This window comes from Brassica napus, chromosome C9 (assembly GCF_020379485.1).
Source record: "Brassica napus cultivar Da-Ae chromosome C9, Da-Ae, whole genome shotgun sequence".
NCBI lineage: Eukaryota > Viridiplantae > Streptophyta > Magnoliopsida > Brassicales > Brassicaceae > Brassica > Brassica napus.
This window is the reverse complement of record NC_063452.1, coordinates 12,531,223-12,541,308: the sequence shown is the minus strand read 5'-3', so window position 1 is coordinate 12,541,308 and position 10,086 is coordinate 12,531,223.

Below are 10,086 nucleotides of genomic sequence, written 5' to 3'. Positions count from 1 at the left end.
CGTAGATGTCCAAGTCTGTTTTATTTCACCCTACGAACTCCCTTAGAATGGCTGAACGACGGTGTAAGTCTCCTGCTATGTCTTCTAGTTTCCCCTTTACCAGTAGTTATGTCTTCTCAAGAAGACTTAACAGACGACTTACCAATTAGTCTTCTGTTAAGTCTTCCAGAGAAGACTTACCAGATGGCTTAAGCGTAAATCGTCTGATAAGTCTTCTCTAGACTTAACAGACGACTTACCAATTAGTCTTCTTTTAAGTCTTCTAGAGAAAACTTATCAGACGACTTACGCTTAAGTCGTCTGGTAAGTCTTCTCTAGAAGACTTAACAGAAGACTTACTAGAAGACTTAAGCGTAAGTCGTCTGATAAGTATCTCTTACTTGTACTGTTTTATATGCAACATATGGATGCTTTTATTAATGTACTGAGGCAACGGTACCAAGATAATCCACATCATTTCAGGAGCGAGAGATTGTGCTTTCTTGATCATGTATTTTCTCGTCAGTGGTCCCACCATTACCCGCAATTTGAGAACGACGAGGGCGACATCAACGGCTTAGGAAGAAGACTCCCTGGTGGGGCGTGGAATTATCACGCAGGCATTGTACCATCATTTTGCCAATCTATGAAGGTTTGGGGGTCGGATGTGGATGATATTTATGCGCCAGTGAACTTCAGGAACGAGCATTGGATTACTATTTGGATATCGATCCCTAACAGGCACATAGTCGTCTGGGACAACATTTTAACACATATTAGAGCTGCAGACCTCGATGTGCTCATGGAGCCTTTTGTCAACATGGTCCCTTATCTGCTCGTTGATTGCGCTGGCTCAGACGAAGAACGTGTCAAACACACACTGGAGCCATACACATATGAGAGAGTTACCGTTGGAGTACCTCAGTGCCGAGCTGGTGATTGTGGCATGTTCGCTCTGAAGTACATTGAATGTCATGCTCTTGGGATTTCATTTCCTCCAGCGCTTTGTAACAAGAACTCGAAGGCTATAAGGAAGAAGATGGCGTTGGATATATTTAACGAGACTACAGAAGGCCATGCAAAAGAGAACGAAGACAATGATGAGAACCTTGCAACTTATGACCAGCAAGGTTAATGATGTTTTATTTGTACTTGAACTTGTGGGATGAAATGTCTTTTGTATGACAGATTAGGAAGGTGATGTTGTTGTAACAGAGTCAGGATAGGATGTAGTTTTTTGTAACCTATCCTCGTACCAAACTATCATTTTGTAGGAAATTAGTTTGGTAGTGTTGTAACCTTTCGGATAATCTAATCTAATGGTCTAATCTAATGGTGGAGTTGTTGTCTTTTTAAGTTGCAATTAAGTTCATAACACAGATTCATAATACAAAGTCATAACAGAAGCCGATTCATAACACAAAGTCATAACAGAAGCAGATAAATTGCAATACAGAGAAGTTCATAACACAAAGTCATAACAGAAGCAGATAAATTGCAATACAGAGAAGTTCATAACACAAAGTCATAACAGATACGCAGATAGATAGACTTCTGGACGACTAATCAGAAGGTCGTCCAGGAGTTAAGTCTTCTGGACGACTTACTAGAAGGTCGACCAGAAGTTAAGTCATCTGGATGACTAATCAGAAGGTCGTCCAGAAGTTAAGTCATCTGGACGACTAATCAGAAGGTCGTCCAGAAGTTAAGTCTTCTGGACGACTTACGAGAAGGTCGTCCACATCAGTTATTACAATGTGGACGCGTATGGTCAGTTTTTTTGCAGACCGAGCATCTATAAACCATGTGTTGCTTCCGGGGCGTGCGTCCTCTTATCCTAGATAGCTCCAACCAAGATTGCCATCTTGATTTCTTCTGTCTCCCCGGACCACGCTTTACTTCCGGAGGAAAGAATGTGTGTGCCTCAACTTTTTGTCCAACACAAGGATAGATATTCTCTGAGTATCCTGCAAACAAAGTCTCTTTTGAGTAGATCGGGCATACAAGTGTGGAGATATGCAAACCAGCATATGATCCAACTGCTATAGCATGAGAGCAAGGTATCTTCTCGACACCATAGACACCACAATCACACTTTCGATGTTCCAAATCGACAACACAGCTCTTTTTACCACCTTGCACAAAGAATCGCCATCCATCAATTTGTTGGACAGACATTGTATCCGCTATCTCCGATCGAACAGCAAGCAAGTATTCAACCCCCCGACTATGTTGAGTTGTGAGACTCAAAGCATCTTCTCTCCTTTTCCAAAACAACCTTGATATCTTATCCCTTATGAACTCCAACAGGAAATGAATCGGAAATCCTCTAGCTCGCTTCAGTATAGATTCAGCGATGTTGCTAGTTTTTATGTTGTACCGGTCTCCCTGACAATGAACCCTTGACCATAGGGTCACGTCGGCATTCTCCAAGTAGGTTGCAAGTTCCGGGTTTGCACTCCTTATCTCATCCATGTACCGGTCAAAATCGTAAAGTGTATGAGCATAAGCAGCACCTTTCACCAAGTACAAGAGATGTTTCCCTTTATACTTTTTGACAATGTTCTATTGAAGGTGATAATAACATATTCCTCGGGTAGCCCACAGAAACACCTTATCACACACATTCTTAATGCCCGTGTGCCGGTCAGAGACTATCACCAGAGGATACTCATTAGATACACAACTCGCCAATTTTGTGAAAAACCACTCCCAAGATTCATCATTTTCACCATCAACGATCGCAAAAGCCAATGGAAATATCTGAAAATTACCATCTTGTGCGGCTGAAACTAACATAACACCTTCATACTTCCCACTTAGGTGAGTGCCATCTACCATAATGACCCGTCTCTGATACTGAAAACCTCGGATTGAAGCTCCAAAGAAGAGAAATAGATACTTAAATCTATTCAGAGAATCAAGTTCTAGACCAGTGATAGAACCCGGATTTGCTAAGGAGATTTGCTCCAAATATGAAGGCAGTCGCTCATACCCATCTTCCGCTGATCCTCTCACCTATTCTTGCGCATATAACAATGCTCTGTATGAAGTGGTGTAATAAAATGTCATGCCAAACATGTTCTTCATTGCATCTTTGATATGATGCGGATTCAACCCATCAATGATTCCAACACGATCTATGAAAAGCCTACCAACATACTTCGGAGTACAGTGTTTCCGCTGGGCGATTCTGTCTCCCACAGAACATGTATGAGTTTCCACATTCTTGGTTACCCAAAAAGTGTTTGTCTCATGTTTCACACTCGCTCTGATCTTCTATCCATAACCATTAACCCGACATGTTGCCACAAAGAGAGTTTTCGTTGACTTGTATATTCTGAAGGAGAACTTACGCCTCGCCACTGTTAACCATAACTCTGAAACCAATGCATCTTTACTAACAAACATATGGTTGACATATATCCTGCTACCATACGATCTTCCTCCTGCACTACCATATGTCCCTTTGAAATCTTCAAAACACATATCATCATCTTCTTCCTCATCTTCATCCTCATCTTTAACCTTCCCATACTCACTGTAATCCTCAGCATCATCAATCGCTTCAGCAACTACAGGGATACCAGCATCCTCGTCCCCATCATCCTCCTCCCCATCATGATTTTCATCTTCAGCCATATCGTCATCATCTTCATCCCCTTCATCATATTTATTCCCTTCATAAGCTTCATCCTATTCATCATCCTCTTCCCCTTCCTCTGAAACAGCTCTCATCTTGCTAAGGCTTGATACACGAAGACGTACTTCATGCGTTTTAGCTATCTCGAGCAAGTTCTGAACTTGTCTATCACTTGTAACATGAATAGGAGGGGTGTCTGGAGCCATCTGTTGCATCATTGCCTCTGGTAATGAGTACGCTAACTGCACAGACTCTGTGTTCATGTCCAGGTTATAATCTTCTTGAGCCATTGCAACAAGTTCAGCATGTGTCGAACCTTCACTCAAAAAGAACAGCCTCGCTCCTTTGAACTTATCAACCACAAAATTCCAACAGCCATCTTTCAACAACCATTCTCCACACACTGCATGTAACTGACGATCCATCTGAAAAAAACAAAACAAAACACATTAGCAAACATAGAACATGTATGAGTTAAAAGCACATTAGCTATAAACTAATTAACATGAATGTTGGTAACCTAATAAATATCACCAATTAATTTATAAATTTCATTCAGTAGCACAAATATACATTAATAAACATGAATTAACAAGAAAATGTTAAAAATTCTTTATAGTTTTAGAGAAAATGCAAGTTTATTAAACATTGATACAGACGACATCATCAGAGGTCGTCTAGTAGACTTCCAGAGAAGTCGTCACTTTAGGTCATTTTTGCATTTAAAATTTTACAAAGGACGACTTCCATAGAAGTCGTCTATACAGCAGACTTCTTTGGAAGTCTTCCTTTGTAAATATTGGCATACTTTTGTTTAAAAAAAAATCTCGAGAAACCCAGAGACGTCTGGGATAAACAGGTTAGTTTTGCAATTGACCGGATTGTGTCAGAAATTTGACTTCGTCCAGTAGAAAATCAAAAATTCAATATTTTATTATAACGAGACGACTTCCATGTAAGTCGTTTCAGGTTAGTTTTGCAATTGGAAAATAAAACTTAAATATATAAGTCTTCTAGACGACTTACCGGGAAGTCGTCCAAGATAACAAAGGTTTGACCAGAATCTCGGAATAAAATCGTGGACGACTTCTATGTAAGTCGTCTGTCGGTTGACTTCCGTGTAAGTCGTCTAGAGTAAATTAAATATTTAAGTTTTATTTTCCAATTGCAAAACTAACCTGAGACGACTTCCGTGTAAGTCGTCTCCTTATAATAAAATATTGAATTTTTGATTTTCTACTGGACGACTTCCTTGGAAGTCGTTCATGGAAAGTCAAATTTCTGATACAATCCGGTCAATTGTAAAACTAACCTGTTTATCCCAGACGACTTCGTCTCTGGATTTCTCAAGATTTTTTTTTAAACAAACAAAGATGGACGACTTCAATATAAGTCGACTCTAGAAACATATTTAAAAGTCAATTACAAAATTAACCTCTCCTTTGACCAGACGACTTCCAGGGAAGTCGTCAACGCGAAGAAGACTTCTGGGGAAGTCTTCTTCGCGAACAGATCTGGATAAAAACTCGATTTCATACCTTAAATTAGTGAGATAACTTCCTTAGCACAAAGAAGTCTTCTCCAAGCACACAGAAGCTCAAATGAAAGTGACCCACCAAGAATCGTGACCTTCAATGCCTTTATGAACCATAAAAATTTTAGAATCAAAATCTTGGATTTTTTTGGATGAATATGGAGAGAAAGTAAAGAGATATTGTTTTAGTTCATAAGAATTGAGAAAAGAAGAAGTGTAAATCGATTTTAGGTGCATTAAGAGCTTCAAATTGGCTGTTCATGGTGGTTGGTGTATTGATGGCAATAGCAATCTTGTAAATACTTGAAGATGATGAGGTTGAGAGAGTAAAAAGCTCATTTTCGAAAAAAAAAAATTAATGGCATTTTCGTAAATAATTTGAATTTGTGGGGTGAATAGGGAAAATGAAAATTCCAAAAAAAATCATAGGTTAGTTTTGTGGTTGACTTTGAGTTGTGGGTCACTTTTGCAAAAAGCACTTTTATATTTTCTCAAAACAAATAAAAAATAAAATATCTAGAAGTTTTTAAAATATATACTTATATTTTTTTTTTTGATCAAAAAAATATATACTTATATTTATATATATAACTTCACAAAACAAATCGAAAAGAAAATTAGTTTAGATATTCTTTTCTGAAAATAATAATACATTTTCCAAAAAAATTATATAACATACAAAATTCTCCCGATCACTCATACATTTTATATTATCTCATTGTCTGATGAAGAAACTGAAAGATGATTTAAAACAAAAAAAAACCAATGCTTTTTCCTTCAAAAATATTATTTTATTTAACTCTCTTCATCAACTTTCAAACTGTTCATATCAATCCCACCTTGCTTCAACATTTTCCTTGCTGCCGAGTTTCTCTGAAACAAACGCACATAATTATTTAATTGAACTTTGTTTATAATTTGTACTGTTGTTAATTGTCAGGGCATGTTTTTTCACGATCAAAATGTATCATTTGGATGGAAATGAGATTATTGTTTTATTAAGTTTAAAATTACAAATCATCTGAATGATGAGCCATCAACATAAGTTTTAAAATTTTATTGCTTCATCATGTTGTTTGTTTTTTTTTGACGTCAAACTCCATATGCATTATCAATTCAGGTGAAATAGTTAGCCTTTGAATCCAATTTCACCGGAATTAAAGAGTTTACGTGAGAAAAAATAGAGTTTTGTGAACGGCAAAAGATCCGCTCTTACATTGCACTCTCTTGCTATGAAAGAAATAGAAAAAGAACCTTAAAGGAGGAAACCAAATAAATGAATTCATTCCATTTCGAAGCCAAAGAAGACCATCAATTTGTACTGTTGTATTGCCTAATCCGGTCGCTTTCTTAATTTTTGTGGTGTTTCTTTGTATTTTGTTTCAATTCAATATAAATTATTGCATTTTTGTAATGATACATAATTATGTATGATGATATTATTTTGAAATTGTTTAAAGTCGAAAAGTTTAGTTTTAAAAAAAAATCTCAACACAAATCAAAGTGATTTGAACAGACTCCTAAAACCCAACTTTGTGATTGTAATTACGAGAGTATCACTCGATGATAGCGTGAGGAAATGATACTTTCATTCTTCTACAAGAGTTTTAAGAAGAGCAACACTAGCTTCTAGATTATCCTCATAGAGATAGACCCAACGCTTCCAGCAAATACCTTATTTTTTGGTCAGGGACCAGATAAGCGATCGCTGTAGCTTCCCTGGCTAAAACGGGATTTCAAATAGCTTCTCCAGCTAGTCTCAAAGAAAAAGTGAATATATGCTGAATGACTTTTGTCACTCCCTTGCTTGATGATGATAGCTTGAACTTGAGGGAATGAGCCTCATAGTCATGTACAAGATTTTTAAGAAAGAGAAACACTAGCTTCTGGATTCTCTTTATAGAGACAGTCCCAGCGATTCAGCGAACAAAGTTTTTGGCCAGCGACTACATAGCGATTACTGAAGCTTCTCTGGCTAAAACAGGACTTCCTTCTCCAGCTAATATCTAAGAAATAGTGAATATACGTTGAATGAATTGACTCCGTGGGTTGGCTGATGATGATGGTACACTACAAGAAAACATCAAGGATTCTGAGGGAAAAAATCGTCGGAATTTCGTCGGAATATCGTTATTCCGACGAAATTCCGACGAAACACGTCGTCGGAAATAATTCCTCGGAATTTCTTTTTTCCTCTGAAATCCCTCGGAATTTTCCGACGGAATTCCGAGGAAATAAATTTCCGAGGAAATTCCGAGGATCCCTTGTTTGTCGGAAAAGTCCTCGGAATATACCGAGGTAGAACTTCGTCGGGATAATTCCTCGGAAGTTCATCGATCGATGCGTGTTTGGACATATATACATCGATCGATAGGAGTATACCGACGGACTTTTTCCTCGGTTTATTCCGAGGAACTGTTCCCTCGGTATATTCCGAGGGATCCGTTCCTCGGAATTTTCCGAGGGAGTTGTCCCTCGGAAAATTCCGAGGGAAATGTCCCTCGCTATATTTTTTTAAAAAAACGGATCGATCGATGCGTTTTTGTTCAAAAACGCATCGATCGATCTAGTGAAAAATATAATTAATTTCCTCGGAATGTAAAAAATATTAATTTTTTTGAAAAAATAAAATTTCTGAAATTTAAATTCGAAAATATGAAATTAAAAGTAAAATTGAAATCATATTAATTAATATTCAAAGTTTCACAAATAAAAATAAAACATTCCGAGATTGGGGAAAAAAAAAACTACGGGTCTGGCACGTCCGGGAACACCTCGTTCGGGTACATCCTCTGCATCATCTCCATCATTTGCTGGTTCAGCCTCCTCTGTGCCTCATAGCCCGCCTGTTGAGCCGCCATCTGGGTCTCCAACAAAGATATTCGATCATCTTTGTCCTTCAACTGAGCCGTAAGTACTTCTGGATCAACAAAGGGCGGTGGTGCAGAAGAAGGAGGAACCGACCGGGTGCGACGACCCAAACCGAACAAACGTCCCTTCTTCTTTGGAACCGACTGAATAGAAAAAAGCCAAATTTAGAAATTTAAACCAAGAAATAAATGAATTGAACTTTAAAAAAAAAAGAACTTACGGATTCAACGATTTCGTTGATTCGAAACCGGGACAAGTTGGTCGAAGCCGTCGAAGCGTCATCCTCGGTTTGAAGCTGAGACACTTCGTCTACCACCTGAGTTTGGACCAGGTCGACCACGTCCCTCACAAGACCGTCATCAATCTGGCCGGTCTTCTTGTTGGTATACGCCCTCCTCATTAGGGCGAGATCATCGACCGGCTCGCCATCATTTTCTTCCGCCTTGAAAAAAAACATAAAATTAAAGAAACATTAGAAATTAGAAGAAATGCACAATAAATTTAAATTCTGAAACTCAAATAATTGAAGAAAAAGCGGTTGAACTTACCATGCGATCTCCGAGAGTGGCAATAGATTGAGCACCCAAGTTATGCTTGTAGATGCCCTTCCTTTACGGTCGCTCCTGCGGTTGGTGGAGTTGGTGGAAGAAGTTTCTTTCGTCTCCTCCTTATCCCAATGCGCACACAACTCCTTCCAGACCGTGTCGTTCATCGACTTTGGGACCTTTTAATTAAAAAAAAAAGAAAAAGTTTAATAAATTAAAAAATAGTTTAATAAATTAAAAAATTGTTTAATAAATTAAATCGAACCTTATTGATTTCCCACTTCTTCTTCCACTCGTGGATCTGCTTCCCATAGTTGTCCATTACTTTATGGACGAAGTGGTGATAGATAAAGAGCGTCTCATCGGAATTCCAGTTGAACTCTTGCTGAAAAAAAAACACAATTAGTAGAAAATTTATATTAAAGATTAAAAATATAAGTAAAAAATTAGAATACTTACCGCAAACTGACGAAACCACAGAACCTGCTTGTCGGTTGGGAAGTGAGTGAAAGTCGGATGTCCACTGTCGAGGGCCGAGTACATAATACGGTTGATCCATGTGCTGATCCCGTTCCCGTTCCCGGATCGGTTGAACCTTATTAAAAGAACAAACGGTTAATAATGAATCCAAATTTAAAGAAAAAAAAATGTTTAATTACCATGTTTGACTCCGTCCATGTGGATACGGAGTGAGATACGGAAGATGGTCACGACCGGGCTGTTGAACCAACTCCGCAACCCTCATCACTCCCGAAGGACCCGGAGGAACATGAGCGGATGCAGCAGCGGGAGCGAGAGGAGCATGAGCGGGTGCAGCAGAGGGAGATGTATGGTTGGAGCTGTGGGGCGAAGGGGAATCCTGAAAATGGCTTGAATCCCGAGACTGGCTCCCCGTACCACCACGACCACGACGCTGTCGAGGCCGGGTCTGATCATCATGAGACATGTAAATTAAAAAAATATATTTAATAAATACAGAAATATATAAATTAATTTTTTTTATTAAAAAAAATCCCAAATAATTTAATCACAGAAAAAGATTTATATATATTAAATTTTTTAATAAATATATAAAAATAGTTCTAATAAACAAAAAATAGTTTTAATAAATAAAAATTGTTTAATAATTACAAAAAATAGTTTTAATAATATATATATATATGAAAAATATTTTTAAATCCCAAATAATAGTATTTAATCACAAAAAAAGTTTTATAGATATTTAAAATGTTTTGTAAAATCCAAAAAATCGAATTTATATAGAAATTTTTTTTTGTAAAATCCAAAAAATCGAATTTATATAGAAAAATCGTTTTGTAAAATACAAAAATCGATTTTATATACAAAAATCGATTTTATAAATACAAAAAAAAAAAAATTATAAAAAAATTCTAAATCAATTCAACAAAACAAATTATTCAACCAAATCACAATTCTAAACCTATTATACAACCAAATCACAATCCTAACCAATCACCCTAACAAAAATCTATCAAAACTACACAAAAACCTAA